Source organism: Ursus americanus, chromosome 26 (genome assembly GCF_024610735.1).
Source record: "Ursus americanus isolate L20-20 chromosome 26, mUrsAme1.1.p, whole genome shotgun sequence".
NCBI lineage: Eukaryota > Metazoa > Chordata > Mammalia > Carnivora > Ursidae > Ursus > Ursus americanus.
The window spans coordinates 2,416,704-2,433,290 of record NC_142152.1 but is presented as its reverse complement, the minus strand read 5'-3'; the positions used below and the strand labels follow the sequence as shown (position 1 = coordinate 2,433,290).

Sequence of the window (16,587 nt, the reverse complement as noted above, 5' to 3'; positions counted from 1 at the left end):
AGATGAGCCTGAACGTTGTGCTGTGCAAAAAAAGTAGGGAAGTGCTCAGAAAGGAGACCCGTGTCAGAGGGACTCAAAAGCCAGACTGGCAGGTCTGGGCAGTGTAAGCATCAAATCAAATAGTGAAGCTCCCAAAAGAAACACAGATCCACACCGTGGAGCGAGCCTGTGCCGTCGCTAGCAACGTAACTGAACGGGAGTTTCCGGCACCGTCACTTCTAAGGGTCCAAAATAATTTCTTCCTCCTAATACGTACAGTACAGCTTTTTAATAATTTGTTCTGAATTGAAGATCTTGTCTTCACTGAACACCCCCCATCCTGAAAAACGGTTATAAGAAATTGTAGAGATGACAACAGTTGTATGTAAAACAGAACATTTTTATTGAAAATTGGCCTTTAAACATTTCTAGTTTGACAGAGACACTGTTTTTATGCTTGTTAGTCGCGGTGATTTTCCTTGCTGTGGTCTCTGCCCTCCCTTTCCAGCAGGATGTAACCCCTTATTAATGCCGCTCTGGGAATCCATGAGTAGATCCATACATTTTTGAAGGAAAAAGACTAATAAGGAACTGAAAAATTAGACTTCTGTATGGTATATCTAAAAAAAAAATCTTAATTTTTTTCTAAGATGCCTAATATCCTTTATGTTTATTTTGTTCACCATGAATCCTGCTTTTGTAACTAAGTGACTGAAATATTCAGTAACTTCATGTATTATGGGAAAATACAGAATTAGACAAATTTAGAAAACTGGACTTAAAGCATTTAATCTACTAAATTTTTTTTTAAGATTTTATTTATTCATTTGACAGCCAGCGAGAGAGGGAACACAAGCAGGGGGAGTGGGAGAGGAAGAAGCAGGCTCCCAGCAGAGGAGCCTGATGTGGGGCTCGATCCCAGATCGCCGGGATCACGCCCGGAGCCGAAGGCAGACGCCTAACGACTGCGCCACCCAGGCGCCCCATTAATCTACTAAATTTACCTTGAGTTTAGATTTAAAAGGTAAAACCAGGTCAGGCCTGGGAGTATACTTCCTGCCAACTAGCGAAATTGGAAATTAAGGTAAAGCAGGCGAAGGAGAATGGAGGGGGTTGGGGATGTGTAGAGCGTATGACTTGGGTGGGGGTCTGCCTCAGGATGGACCGGTTATGGAGTGTCTGCAGCGGCCTTTCCTTGCTCCTGCTTGATAGCAGGGGTGAGGAAGAGGGATCGTCCCAGTAGGTGACCACGCAAACCTTTTTCTTCCCACTCCGCTCCCTTTTCTGTGGGTGTCAAAGAAAATTGAGACAAGACTTCGAAAAGTAAACCTAAAAAAAAAAAAAGATCTCTACCTCAAAGTTTGGTAGTTGACATTCCTTTCCTATAACCTCCTTAAAAAAAAACAAAACCAAAAAGAAACAAAAGAAACCTCATGTCGTAGTGAATGAGATGTTAACACGCGCCAGGCAACAGTTAATAATACCAAGACCTCAAGAAAAAAAAAAAAATGATGATACTTACAGCATCAGAGTATATCCCCCAGATATTTGAGAACTTTCACAGAAATCTTCGAAAATTCTTCGAGGAAGACTGAGGAAGACTAAATGTACATGGTTCTCTCTCTCAGACGGCACTGTGGTGACTCTAATAAGGCTCACTGCTGTAGGATTTTCATATAATCACCTCCTGTGTTCTAAGGGGCCTTTTCCCAAAAAGGAATCTGATCTTTGCTCAAAGGTAACATGAATATTTGCTTTCGTTTCCCGGCAGTTAATTTCCTGCCCTCACTGAGTAAACACCAGTGGGTCCTTGCAGGGGTTTGTCTTGACCCTTCTCCTTCCTTGAACAGAGTATTCGGCATATCATCAGGATATCATTTGATGATGACCTCAGCCTTGGTGATGGCTATGGAACAGGGGGAGATTCCAGGGATGCTTACTGTGTTGTGGTTAGTATTCTTCTGATGCCAAAAAGAAACTCAGTACTGGAGCTAGGTCAGGTGGGGTTGGCAGGGGACAGGAGTTGCTACGAAGACCTCACTGAGGTCTCCATTCTCGTGCCTTCAGCCTGGATGTGACCCACCTAGGTTTCTGCAACCCCAGTTCCCCTTGCCAGCTTTCATCTCCTCTCTACCCTAAGAGGTTGGCATATCTATGTGTCACTTAGCTGATGTTTTAGAGCCAGCCTGTGTACTAACTGCCCGAGACTCACGTTGCCAGCCCTGCCGTGGTCACCTGTGTGCAGGGCCTGGCTCCACGGAGTCCTGCAGTCCAAGCGTGGCCACTCAGGTCATAGTGGTGTAAGGAGTACTTGTTCGTGGAAGGTCATGCCCATGGCAGATCTAAGTCTTGCAGTCTTATGAAAGGATGGAAGATGACTGTTTTTATTTCTTACTGGCACTTTTAATATATAAGCACCTGCCCTGCATATGAGAACTTGTCTGCCCAGTTTCCTTGTTGGCTCTTCCCGTGCCTGCTTGTAAACCGTGGGGAAAACAGTGAAGGGAGGCAGACTCTGCGTACATCCAGGCACAAAGGCATGTCCTGTTTCTGGATGGTGGGGTTAGGTCTCTTTTGTGCGTTTATTTGATTTGGTTTCATTAGCTTTGCAATTACAAGAAATCAATTTTAAGAAGTAGTGCGGTAGTCCTTGGAACTTGGTTCTGCTTCTGTTTTGGTGCTGGTGGGATTCCTCGCCCTCACACCTCCTTTTCTGCATCTTTCTAGATATTTAGTGGCATACTGGAAGAGGTCACATTAGGAGCTGTAGCTGGATCACCTTTTAAACTTGAACATTTTGGCAGGTGGGAAGCTCTAGTTGAACATTTGCTCCCGTGTGTTACGCATCAAACAGAGTCTAATAAATCTGCTTTTATCCATCCCTCTGCCTCATGACCAACAACTTTGAGACTGAGAGGAGTAGTAGTGTTCGGATCATGACAAACCTTTATGGAGAAGAGATCCTCTGAAGCCATCCCGAGTCCTGTATTTCTAGCAGCATCAAATACCTTCTTATATGAGGTCATTGAAACCAGTGGAACAAGAACGATGCCGTCCTTCGATGCTCTTGCCTGACACGCGTTCTGTAAATGCACATTAGCACCAAGTGTGAAGCTAAGAAAAGAACATCGGACTCCATTGAGAGTCAAAGAAAAAAGAATACAGTTGCTTGGTTATTTTAAACCTTGGTTAACCTCTCCATTTTGTAGTGAAACTTCCCAATGTTTAATTTTGACTTAGTCCCACATTCAATTAGCTGAAGACTCTTTGACTTGGAGTCCATACTGCTAGGACTATTTCCCATCTTTTCCTCAATTGCTTTTTGCAGTGAAAAAGACCCGTGGATTTAGAGTAGAGCATTACTCTTTCCAAGGGGCAATATCTGCTGCAGAGTCCATGTATCACTTTAACAAATTTTGTGCTCGTTGAGATTTTTTAGGTCAACTCCTTTGTGAGGTTGACAGAATTGAATTTTGTGAGTTTATAAATATGACCACTTTTACCTGTGCAGCTGTGTGTCAAAATAAGCATACTTGGGGGTTGACTTGAGACACATTTACATCGGCATGTGTATACGAGTACTTCGGACTGTTCTGGCTACAGCTCTTTGTGCGGAGATAAGTTGTAGTCTAATACCAGGAAGAGACTTATTCTCTGGGTTTAATTATGATTTATGTGTTAATCTTTATAGCAGCTCTAATAGCGAGATGCTTCTGAAGAGTGAATGAGATTTCAGCTTATCCGGAATCCTAGCCAGCTTTGGATATTGTGTGTGTGATACGTGTTTATACATGTCTTCTGTCTCCATTCTGGTTTTGATACATGCAGTGCAAAGGCTTTTACAGGTCTTCTACTCTCTGTTGTTTTTGCTGGCTCTTACTCATGGTGCCTTACTTTCGTGTGTATTTTTATTTTGTTTCGTTTTTACTATGAGTTCATATTTCTTAGATTTTATGCAGAATTCTCTGCAACTGGAGTTGAAGGTGAGTTCCCCTAGAGAGGACTTGCCCTCCCTTCTCCCAGATGACTGGAATCCCTTTCTATCCCTGGGAGCCTTGGGAATTCAACTCTCAACTTGAGTTATTTCTGGCCACAAACTTACAAAAGGTCTGGCTTGTGGTTCTGAATTCTTGGGGGTGCAGAGATCTTCCCCCTTCACTTAGCACTAAAATTTGAAAGCGGTGATTGTCTTTGCAGTCCTGAGATGTCTAGTGCTAGTTTTCCCATACACGGCGGGTGTGGTTCTTTGGGGGTATGTCCTATTTAGACATTCCACTTACAGTGGGCCTTGAGTTGGGTTGTTGTTGTTTTTTAATTAAATCTGCCTGTAACCACCAAGAGACTGTGCAAACAAAAGCTAAAGTCCACCCAGAACAGCAGATGCCCCCAAGGCAGAAGTCACCCTGACTCCCTTGCTCCCCTCTTATGATTTCTGCTTTCACCTAATTCTTGGCTTCTAATATTCCTTAATAAGCAGCTGGCTCATATCTAGCTATTTATTTTTGTGTTTTAGCCATTATTTTTAGTTTTTAGTGAGGACAGATCAGAATCCCTACTTGGCCAGACCCCCAGAAATGGAAGTCCTCCAGCTTTAAGCCTCGCTCCGTCCAGCTGACTTTGCACCACGAGGGCTGGCCTCCCTTTTACAGAATTCGTGGCAAAGAGGCATCCAGACCCCATTTTAATGTCCAGTGCTCACTGCTGGTACAGAATCCCACTCTAGTCAGACGACTTTGATTTTTAGATCTTTTTTTTTTTTTTTTCTTACATGGAACCAAATTCTAGCTCCCTTTAATTCTCCTGGCTGTTTGATAGTCTTCTTGAAGCAACACAAGAGAAATCCCCCCTTTCCGTGTGGCCTGACTTGAAATCTCCGTCGTCACGCACCGGATTGCTGACGATTCCCTCTGTTTGGTGTCCAGTGTTTCAGCTCCTCGGGTACCGCGTATTTAGAGCTGCATCAAATATTCCGGATACAGCCCAACGGCGTCCAAGCGTGTGGACTGCCTGGCTGCTTCTGTCTGTGGCTCCCTGGCTTTCCCTAGCAGCACTTTCACATGCCGCATTACAGTTCACTGAGCTAATAATAGGTTCTTCCCTCCCACTCCCTCCTCCTCCCACCCCCCACCCTGATATCCACGTCAGCTGTTTGAAGCCTGATCTTACTCATCCTGAAATTACGGATAATGGTGCATTTTCCAAAGGTAAATGATGCGCCATTATCGGATTCCCTTTGGAACCGGCATATTAAGCCCCAATATGATTCTGTTTATCTTTGCTTAAGGATAATTTCCTTCAATACAAAATCATCTAGGATCTCAGACTCCTAAATTGTTAGTTTCAAGACCTAGCACTTTCACTTGCTATGTTGCCAATCAGTTCTGTCTGCAGAAATTGATAGTTACTCAGTTATACTTAATAATGAAATCTACTGAATTAATAATATACCTCTTGCAGTTATAGTGACTCTTGAAAGCTATTTTACCGAGGAGTTTCATTTTGCTATCCTTAGTTTAAGGAAAGACATTAAACTTCTTTAAGTCTCGTTTTATCCAACATTTGATGTCAATTGCCATTTTATATTGACTGCATTAATGAGATTTCCTGCTGATTTCAGTCTTGTAGTACATAATATACCAAAAGATCTATTAGTTATAATTAAGACTCTTGTAAATATTTCTGGAAAGCTGTCTTGGCAGTGGTAGTATGGTTAGAGGTGTTCAGGGCTCTTAACCCTACAATAATTTTGCTCCTCTTCTCAAATAAACCCTTCACCGTTCTTTTTCCTGTTATGATTTCCTCACTTTTGGCTGTAGGACTCACTAGTTTTGTATGGACTTACTTACATTTATAACAGAATTGTTCTAAATTTCAGACAAATTCTGATGCGTTAGTACAATGATTCCTGAATTTAATTGTACAGGGACATAAAGCACGTGTCTGAAAGCCAGGCAGCTACAGTGCCTGTGAACATATTTGACAAAGATGTTAACCAAGAGGATTTGTGGGTTAAAGTTACTTTAAGGTTCACATGAAAGGACTTATTCAGTGAACTAGGGGGGAAAAATCCTCGCCTGGCCATAAAAGAGTTTAGAAGAGTAACAAGTTAGGGAGGTGGCTGCAGACTTCCTTGAAGTCATTAAAACAACTCAAGCAGTAAATGAAACCTGCTTTATTGTTAGTGGTTAACAATATTTTTCGTTGATTTTTGATTGGAAACATGAACTGTAAAATATATCACATATTTTTTGGAGAGGACTTTTTATGCTAACATTTATTAGTGACCTGGAGATATTGAAGTATAAATCCATCTTCATAAGGGGACTAAAATCATGGAAAACATTAGTTATTAAGCCTCAGGTGATACTCACCGCCAGCCTTGGTCTGTAGAGTTTCAAAACTGCAAACACGTTGTTTTTATCAGTTTTAGGTAATCCAGAAAGATAAGGCTACTTACATGTTATTTCTTGAATTTGAGAATAGGGAAATAGTCCTCAAAGGAGAATATCTTAGAGTATCTGCTTTTAAAAATTCTTGATGGATTCTATAGGAGAAAGCTTGACTTTAACTAAATTTAAATCCTTGGAGTTTGGTAGTAGAGAACTGACTTTATTAAAGGGTGAATAGGAGTGCTGTCATGTTCTTTGATTAAGCATGCTCTGGACTTTTACTTTTTTTTTTTTTTTAAAGATTTTATTTATTTATGTGACAGAGAGACAGCCAGCGAGAGAGGGAACACAGCAGGGGGAGTGGGAGAGGAAGAAGCAGGCTCCCAGCGGAGGAGCCCGATGTGGGGCTCGATCCCCCAACGCCAGGATCACGCCCTGAGCCGAAGGCAGACGCTTAACGACTGTGCTACCCTGGACTTTTACTTTTAAACCTGCCTTTATTAGTATTAATACAATATATTTATAGAGTACTTTCCTGTTTCTTTTACTTGATTTCCTCAGGAGTTCTGAGAGGCAGAGTCAACATCGTTTAGTGCGTGTGTGTGCGTGTGTGTGTGTGTGTGTGTGTGTGTGTGCGCGTGTTTACGTACACACACCCACAGGACAGTACTGTGTCTGCACTGAATAAATGCAGCCAGACAGCCAAGTGCAAGAACTTGAATCCGTTCACACAGTTGGTGGAGGACCCAGACTAGAGTCCAGGTCTTCTAACACCGAGCTGAGTGCTCCGTGGAGCCCCCACCCCAACTGTAGCTGTGGAGAGAAACTAGCCCTTCTCAGCCCCCATGATTCGCGAAGCCCTCTAGAAAAGCAATCAGCTGGTCCCATTTCTTAACAGAAATGACAAGGCGGGTGAGCCACGTAGAACAGACACGGAAAGAAATACTTCATCAGTAGCAGAGGGAGGTGGGGTCTGGACAAGAGGATCTGGAGGCAAATTCCGTTCCCGCGCTGGCGAACCAGCAACGGCAGTGAGTCTCTGGACGTCTCTGAACTTCCAGTTCTTTATCTGTTAAGACCTTTGGGTTAGATCATGAGGGCCTTTTAAGCTTTTTTAAGGATTTGGAAAGTTATTTCAAGGGCAGGGAGATGCCACAGAAGTATCTTAAGCAGGACGTGAACTAATCCGATTTCTGTTTTAGGAAAGTCACTGTGGGTGCAGGGTGGAGGGCAAGACTCAAGGTTGGGGGTCTGTTAGGGCAGTCCAGTGGGGGCGGGATGGTGGGGCCTGGCGTGCAAGATGCAGAGAGACTGACAGATCCCACAGCTGTGTCAGAGGCAGTCTGGACGATCTCAGTAAATGTGACCGGATATGGGGCGTGAGCGGGAAGAGACCAGGATGACGTTGAGGAGTACGGACAAGCTTTTCGTGATGTTGGCAAAAACAGGTTCAGTACAGTTACAGGGACCAATGACGCTTTCTAGACAAGCGACGAGGGAGACAGGCAGTGAATTGGAGACTATGTAAGAAGACCACTCCTTCAGGATGTTCTGCCTTCAAGGTGTTGGGACAATATAGTGTAATAAGTGGAGGGAATTGAGGACCAAGAGAGGATTTTAAAATGAGCGAGTGCTAAGCATGTTTGAATACTAGCCGAAAGAGGTGGTAAAGAATATAAGGAGAAGCTGTGAAAGAGGGGATTAGTGGATAAAGAGATTTTGAGATCCAGGAAGAGGCGGTATCTAGCACTCAAGTGGAATGGCTGGCCTTGGGTGAACTCACGTCTCTGAGGCTGTGTGGTTGTGGGGAGGAGCCCAAGTCCTGGAGTCTGGCTACTGGGAATCGAATCTTGCCTGTATCTCATGAGACCCAGTTTCCTTCTCTGCAAAATGGACCACTTAAAGCAATAAGAGAGTTGCTGTTATTCCTGTTACTGTTATTAATTATTACTGTAATTGATAATTTCTTATTATTAATTTCTTATTCTTCCCTGTATTCTACTGTAACCTACAGTTTTAAATCAATATGTATTACTTAAAAATAATAAAGCAGAAGCCATCAGGGCTTTTTTCAAAGTCGCTAGTATTGACCTTCATGGTTGGGAGCTGCCCTCTTTGAACTCCCTCTGGGCGACCTGTCTCAGCATGAATAACAACATCATTTGTACCAGGCAGCGGTGCTGTGAAATTCTGAAGATTCCAACATATTCCACTCATCAGATGGCTTCGGAGTTACTTTTTTAAAATAGTTATAAATTTTTTAATTTTAAAATTAATATAAAACATATGTATATTTTATACCAGCAGGAAAAGTACAGCTGGTACAGGGGGAGGCACAAGAATAAGACTGTAAGAAATGTTCCGTCCCGTGGCACAATGCGCTCTTTCCAGGCATGTGATTTGGGCTAATAGTATACGTAAGTCCAGGTTTGTCAGTGTTAGGTGAGGTAGAGTATTAAATCTTTTCTCAGGGAGTTTGAAGGCTGTGAGAGAAGGGGTGGACATATTTTGTTTGTAGAGAATCTGGGCACCTCTTGGGAGAGAAGGCGCTAAGTCTGTCTCTTGCTCTCTGACAATATGGCGGGGTATGCTTGAGTCATGACCAAGGCCCATAATCCTCATGAGGAGGAATAAATCTGGCTTGAGGGCACATCCCTGTTCTCTTTTGGGAGCGTTAGCTGAGAGCAGGGAAGTGGTACGTTATTGAAAACACAGGGAACAAGTGAACACCCATATGCCAAATAGTGAGATCTTCAACTGCCTTCCCTCACTGGGCTCCTAGAACTCTGGAAGCTGGGTCAATAATAGCAGCCAGGAGATTTGAGAATTCTTCTCTGAGGAAATCAAGAGACGCAGAGGAAAAGACTTGAAAAATACCAAAGTTTTAGAATTCTGACCCTTCAGTGAAACATATGGGACTCTTGATTACTCAGTCCTGCAAGAAAGAAAGAATGAGAAGCTCAACATTTGCTAGCCAAAGGTTAAAGCAGCTTTCAATGATAGGAAGATAAAAGCAGAAGAATTCTCCCAGAAACTAGAACCATGGAAGGGGGAGAGTATTTGGGTATCCATTCAAGAATCCAGCACCCAACAAATGTGAGTTCCAGAAAATGTAGTAGGGAGAAAGTTACAAAGTAATTCAGAAAAATACATATGCCTCCAGATAAGTCCAGGCTTATCCTGTCCTTTCGTTTGACCCAGATTCACCGGGCATCTGCTCTGAGGCATGGACAGTTACATTCACTAGAGGCACAGGAGCGGGAGCAAGGCACATAAACATCTGTGCCATCATGGAGTGTACGTTCTACCGGAATTACATTAAAACTGAAAAATGGCTCACGTACGGTGCTTCACTGGGAAATATCAGAACACCAGGATTAAAGGGAAGATAGTAAAACCTCCCAGGAGGAGAAAATCAGGTTATACTTAAAAGATCAAGACTCAAGTAGCATGGAACTTCTCCATAATAGTGATATGCTACTTATAAGGGAAGGAGTTCCAGCCCGTAGTTCTATACCCAGCCAAACGATCAAGTGAGACAGTAGAATGAAGACAGTTCTAGATATACAAACTGTTAAAACTTGACCTGCTGGGCTTGTGCTCCACAACAACGAAGCAGTAAGATGAAGAAAGGGGAAGATGTGTTCCAGGAAGCAAGAGCTCCCACATGAGAAGGAAGCAAAGGGGATTCCCAGGAGAGTGAGAGGCTACACAGCTGTATAGTGGTCCTAGAGGTCCACCTGCCCAGTAGGCAGGGGCCTCCAAAGGAACGGCTCTGTGTGAGGTGTGTGGAGGTCAGGAAGAACCACAGTGGACTCCCCGGTGTTCTGCAGCAGGGAGTTCACCGTCGTGTCAGAAGGCTTGGGGATGAATTAGAGGAAAATAGAAAACAAAGGCAAGCATAGACAAAATTATAATTAATTCTGGGAGAGACAGTTATTAAGAACGGAAAAGTACTCATGGTATACTGCAGACTCAGCTGTGAATATTATATACATAGTCATAACCGTGGAAACAGTGAATATCCATTTAATAAAAAATTTAAGTAATTGTAGGAATTAAAATCAAATTATTACAAGGTTGGGGAGGGAGTCTGCATGAGAAAGCTAAAGGCTTACCTTGTAAAACAGGAAGTCAAAACTAACAACTAAAAAATGAAGAGAGAATAATTTAGAGGGTCATGTAATACTAAACCCACCTGCCAAGGAATTCTGTGTAATTTCCACCCCAGTGTGACTTCAGGTGCAGGATGGAAAGTGGTCTCTCGACCCCTTGGCTGTTGACTTCTATAATGAGATTCCATCTCTGAGGGAGGTGGGACGGCTTTATTGCAGCAAGGCCCCTGGAGGAAGCTATCCAGGACTTCTTAGGGCAAGCTCGTTCTAACATACTCCTTCTCAGGCATACTCTGGGTGACAAGAACTGTGTCACTGCGTTCGTTTTGCCTGTTTGAGAGGGAGCTTTGTGCAGGAAGAATGCAGGCTCTCAAGCTGACATGCCTGGTCCCAAATTCTGCTTCTTCGTGACCTTGGGCAAGTGAGGCCACACCTCAGTTTCCCCATCTATAAAATGAGGGCAGTAATACTACCTCCTTAAGGTGGCCGTGAAGAGTAAATCAATTAGTGTATGTAACATCTTTCAGCTAGCACATGGCACGTAATGAGCATGCCATTGTACATTATTTTACGAACCTTTGCATTTTTTCACGATTACTATTTTGTTTTCAGTTCACAAAAATGGATCAGTAATTCAGAAGTGGTTCACTGAAGTATAAAAGGAGTGACAAAAATAGGATGAAAATACTACAGCTCAAAATAACATCATAAACACAGTGAATAGAAACCCAGTGTAATTATAGACTGTGAGTCTTAATGTCCAGGGACCAGTGAACCTGCCAGATTGGTACTTCCACTCAAGTAACAGAAAAAGAAAAATTTTAAATAGAAAGTACCACAACGACTCTCCAAAAATTGGATTTTACTTGGCATGTGATTTATTTGTCCATAGTCTTCAGTGCTTTTTCTGTTGAAACTTTGTCAAATAATGGCATGAAACCCTTAACACTTTTGAGTCCTTTTCAGGCAAAGTACAGTGGCCTTTCTAGTAAACCAGTTGAGTCTTCCCAGATCAAGTAGAAAATAATGTTTTCCGGGGTGAAATTGATGAATTCTGTCGCTGAGGGCCCAGAATAGAACAAAACCTCAGAGGCATCATTCAAAATTGGATTCGTCATAGCAAAGGCAGATTTGCCGAGAAGTTTGCAACATCAACCTCAGAGCTGATGAGAACATCCTCAGAGGGAAAGAGGAACACGCTTTTGGCAAAATCCCTTTATCAAATGCTGCTGTTGCTTGTCACATAATGTCAGTGGTATGCTGCGTGGGGGAGCAGTCACGTGTGTGAAAGAACATTTTCCTTTATAGTTTGTTGAAATCACTAAAGTGCAGGGTATGAGTCAGCCTTTAGTACATGTCTGATAACACAGATCAGGGAGAAGTAGTCAGTGACTTTTCATTGAAAACCTTTGCTTCAGCGGGGGAGGTGGTTTGGGGATTTTTTTGTTTTGTTTTGGGTTGGTTTTTTTTTTTTTTTTTGGCTACTTTGTGAGTTCTAATGTCAATCAGAAGTTTCCTTGACATGCCTAATGACAGAGCACCAGCCAGGAAGATGTCATTCTGCAAATGCTTATCCACACACCACTTTTCCACCGAGAAGGTGATGAAAGTTCCATCATTAAATGTGTATTTTCTACCGGGCAGTACGAGGAGATATCAGCAGAAAAATATTCCAGCTTTTCCATGTTGAATTTTGCTGGCTGTTGAGATCTTTCTGAAATAAGATATGAAGTATTTCTTCATGGCGTGTGTGACTAAAAACCATTTCTGTGCGATCACATGACTTAGGTAGCATCTAGCATAAGTATTTTTCTCTCTTCTCATTTCATCTGGCCCTTTCTGGTCCATGACAGAAATAAGATACTGAGAGTTTTGAAAATGAGATGCTGCTGCTGGCGACTTGCTCACTAAGAATCTGGCTCTTTACTCGAATATGCTGATTTTCGTCAAGAAAGCCATGCTCTGTGGGGCACATGTAAAAAGCTGCGGCGAGTTGAGACCTTCTATCTCCCAGCATTTAGGGATGACTGAGGTCCTGGTAGATGCCAAGAGAAACCTTTGACGAGAAGTTTCTCCATAATGTCTGGATTCATCTTTCTTGCAAATGCCTGTGCAACAGAACGTGGCCCCAGTCCCGGCTGTCTGGAGAGCGCCATGAGCTACGATTTTCTAACTTATCTAAACTAAAATATATTAATCATAGATTTGTATCTGGACTATTGCTTATGCTAAATATGTCATTGAACCCAGATGTAAGAATGTGCTGATACAGAGTACTTACTAATTTTAAAACGTTTTATTGATATTCAAAAATATGAATATATGACTTTTTTCTTACAGTTAATTATCTGCATGTGTACCATATGCCCACTGAGTGAACTCATAGTTGGAAAAATTTGAGCCTCTGCTGCCTTGGAGGTTGGAGAGCTATTCTGGCCTGGTGTTCAGTCTGTATTATTCGAACTGTATAGCACGTTTTCTTCCTTTGGAAACTGTTTCTTCATTTATAAGCATGAGGACACTTTTACAGTATCAATACTGAACTGATAGATTTTTTGAACTGGCTAGATCCTTTAAATGCCATAGAGCTGATAAATCTTAAAGGAATAGACTTCAGGAGTATTTAGTCCATTCTTCCTCAGTGGACACAAATCTCCCCTGCACACTCCTGGGGCGTTGTCTTTGAACTTGCCTAGTGGAGCAAGCAGGAGACATGATGCTTGCTCTAACTAGGTAAGGGTAGCAGGTTCAGCGCTGGGCCACTCCGTTCCATTGTTAACCACTGTCACGCTTACAGGGTTTATAGACATACCTGAATCTGATTCCTCTTTCCTGTAACTTTCGTATATTGGCTTTGGTTCTGTCCATAAGCCAAACAGAAGAAAATCTAATTTTTCTTTTAAATCAATAGTCCTTCAATTCCTTAGAGTCCACCGCTCATCTTTTAATAGGATATCCCTTGGAGGGCAAGTTGCTGCAATTTGAACTCTTCTGCATGTCAGTTTCCCCTCTCCTTCTCTGTTCCCTCCCCTGTGTCTCTGCATTCGAGTGCTCCTCGGGACAGTTGTGATCTGCCTGTCGATTAGAATGATTTCTTGTTTGTTACTTAACAAGCAGTGTTTACTGAGGCAGGCCAACTGTGTGTCAGGAAGTGTGGGCTTGGCACAGTCCTGTGTTATTAAACCCATATGACTTTGGGAGAGGGCTTGATTACCGACGGTCCACTGATAAGGACACTGGGACTCAGATGTTAAGTAAATTGCTCAAGGTCACTTACCCAGGAAGTAGCAGAGTGGTGGCTCCTACTCCCTTTTATTATTTCATTGCACTGTTGACTCCTCTTGCACACCCTTTCTCTCACTTTCTCAGCCACACTTCCTTTTTTGAATAAAAATATATTACATGGTTTCTGAAAACTTTTAAACTGTAGAATATACAAAGAAAACTCTTCCCCACCCCAGTAACTCTGCTGGTAGTGTGAAATGTGACTGCCCTTTCACATTCTTGCCCTACCACTTACCTTCTGAGCCTACATGAAATGGAGATACGCACCTGTTCCACTGTGAAGACGAGCTACTTAACATATACGAAGGATGTATAGTGTCTGGTACGTAGAGCTCCAGTGTTAGTTGCTCTGACACATTTAAACACATGAACACATGCACATTCATATGTATATGAAAAGAAGTACATATATGATCAGCTTACATTTAACAAGGAAGCCAAGAATACTTCATGGGGAAAGGGTAGTCTTTTCAATAAATGGTGTTGGAGAACAGGAGCTTCATGCAGAAGAAGGAAATTGGATCTGTCATTTCCACTCACAAAAACTAACTCAAAATGAATTAAAAACTTAAATGTTAAGACTTGAAACTGTAAAACTCCTAGAAGGAAACAGGGAAGAAGCTCCTCCACATCGGGCTTGGCAACAGTGTTTTGGATGTGACACCAAAAGCACCAGCCACAAAAGCAAACTGGTGAGACGACATCAAACTAAAATGCTTCCACACAGCAAGAGAAACAGTCAACAAAATGAAGAGGCAGCTGCGAAATAGGAGGAAAATATTTGTAAACTCTGTATCAAAGGGTTAATCTCCAAAATCTATGTGGAACTCCTACAACTCAAAAGCAAAAAGACTAAGAATCCAATTTAAAAATAGGCAGAGGACCTGAATCGACATGTTTCCGAAGAAGACATACACATGGCCAACGGGCCCGTGGAAAGGTGCTCAATATCACTTACTAATTTTAAAATGTTTTATTGAGTTTATTCATCACAGAAAAGCAAATCAAAACCACAGAAGTATCACCTCACACCCGTTCGAACACCTACCATCAAAAACACAGGAGATAACGACTGTTGGCAGGGATGTTCAGAAAAGGGGACCCTTGTGCATTGTTGGCGGGAATGTCAGTTAGTGGAGCCAATCACTGAAAGCAATATGGAGGTTCCTCAAAAAATTAGAAGCAGATGATCTAGCAGTCCCATCTTTGGCTGTATATCTAAAGCTGCAGCATTATTTATGATACTCTAGTCAAGACACGGAAACAACCTACGTGTCCACCAGCAGATGAGTGGGTAAGGGTCATGCGATGTATACATACACACAATGGAATAAGATCCTTGAGAAGGAAATTCTGCAACATGACACAACACGGGTGGGCTTGAAGGGTATTATGTCTAGTGAAATACCCCTTAGTGTGGAATCTTAAAAAAAACCACCCAACTCCTAGAAACAGTAGAATGGTGGTCGTGGGAACTGGAAGGAAGATGTTGGTCAAAGGGCACAAACTTCCAGTTATAAGATGAACAAGTTCTGAGGGTCTAAAGTACACCATGGTAATAACTGTAGTTAACCATATATACTTGAAAGTTGATAAGGGAGTAGATCTTAAACGTTCTTAAAAAAAAAGTTAGGTGAGGTGATAAGGTAACTAACCTATAGAAATCAGCTCATGATGTATGTGTGGTCAAATCACATTGTGCACCTTACACTTACATAGTACTATATGTCAACTGTGTCCCCAGAAAGCTGAGGGGGAAAATAGATCTGCCTCACACTAGGCTAAGAAAATTTTTCCTGTCCCCCCCCCCAAAATTAATAGTTTAGAGACAGGCGGGGGATCAGTATGCTGAAAAATTGGGCAGAATACAAATAAATAATAGAGTAATTTTTAAAAAGTTTCATCAATGCAAAATGAAGCTTAGAATGGGTGAGAGGGAGTGAGAGATACGGGGCTCCAGTTAGGAAATGAATAAGTCATGGGAATAAAAGGCACAGCATAGGAAATACAGCCACTAATACTGCGATAGCGCTGTCTGGTGACAGATGGCAGCTATACTTGTGAACACAGCATAAGGCAAAAACTTGTTGAATCACTGTGTTGTACACCTGAAACTAACGTAACATTGCGTGTCCACCATCTTCAAATATTAAAAAAAAATTTTTTTTAATGAAACTTAAAAAGTTTCTTAAAACAGGAATATACCACAGGTAGAACAATAGACAACAAGGAGTAAGATGGTAAATAAGCCGCAACTATATATAAATACCTGTAACGAATGAAAGGTCAGTGGTCTAGACATTCTGAATTTTTTTTAAAAAGTACATATATATGGAATTCTTTTAAAAGGGGGAGGGACAGTGTATAAGATCTTCTACCTACTTTGATCACCTAGAATTTATCATAGACATTCTTCCATATCATCGTATTTCAGTCCAACGTCATTTATTTTTTTTACTAGCTGCAAAATATACTATAACCAGTTAGTTTAACTATTCCCTTGTTAATGAATGTTTAGGTTGTCTGTGTGCTGTTACAAATAGTGGTGTAGAGAACAGTCTTCTACAAGTTGTGAGACTTGATTGTCTGAACCTACACATAGGAATTTACATTTATTTCTTTAAAAGTGTTTTATCTCATTAGATCTGGCCTGTTTTTATCATGGATTGTCATTGGATAGATTCTGACCTTCTCATCCAGTAGATTCATGGTCTTTAGTTTTAGATCATTTTTTGTGATCACCCTATTCCCCTTGACATCTTGAAAATCATGGGTTAAAAAAGGTTGAATTCAGAGTTTAGGACATAATTCTGTAATTT

General features: G+C 41.8%; 1 protein-coding gene across 5 annotated transcripts in view; it reads left to right on the top strand.

Moving 5' to 3' along the window:
- Positions 1-16,587, top strand: part of PELI2 (pellino E3 ubiquitin protein ligase family member 2) — a 190,599-nt gene that overhangs the window by 118,663 nt on the left and 55,349 nt on the right. The gene's annotated exons all lie outside the window — the stretch shown is intronic.